Source organism: Colobus angolensis, unplaced genomic scaffold, assembly GCF_000951035.1.
Source record: "Colobus angolensis palliatus isolate OR3802 unplaced genomic scaffold, Cang.pa_1.0 Scaffold31, whole genome shotgun sequence".
Lineage (NCBI taxonomy): Eukaryota > Metazoa > Chordata > Mammalia > Primates > Cercopithecidae > Colobus > Colobus angolensis.
In genome coordinates this window covers 11,546,620-11,547,185 of record NW_012116377.1, presented here as the reverse complement: position 1 = coordinate 11,547,185, position 566 = coordinate 11,546,620, and positions in this window count along the sequence as shown.

The window sequence follows — 566 nt, the reverse complement described above, 5'->3', positions numbered from 1 at the left end:
CAAAACAAAACAAAAAGAAATGCTAAATGAATTTTTTCATTTTAATTAACAGTGGTACTAATTATAAACTAATTATAAACGTTTACCAAGAGGATAATATTTTCTGTAATTATGCATTTTTCTGGGGTAAGGATGTAGCTTATGATTTTTAGTTTTATGCAAGCAATATCCATGTAAGAGAATTTGTATCATTTTATTTATTTTTTTATTACACCTTAAGTTCTGGGGTGCATGTGCACAACGTGCAGGTTTGTTACATATGTATACATGTGCCATGTTGGTGTGCTGCACCCAGTAACTCCTCATTTATATTAGGTATATCTCCTAGTGCTATCCCTCCCCATTCCCTCTGTTCCACAACAGGCCCTGGTGTGTGATGTTCCCCTTTCTGTGTCCAAGTGTTGTCATTGTTCAATTCCCAACTATGAATGAGAACATGTGGTGTTTTGTTTTCTATCCTTGTGACAGTTTGCTGAGAATGATGGTTTCCAGCTGCATCCATGTCCCTACAAAGGACATGAACTCATCCTTTTTTATGGTTACATAGTATTCCATGGTGTATATGT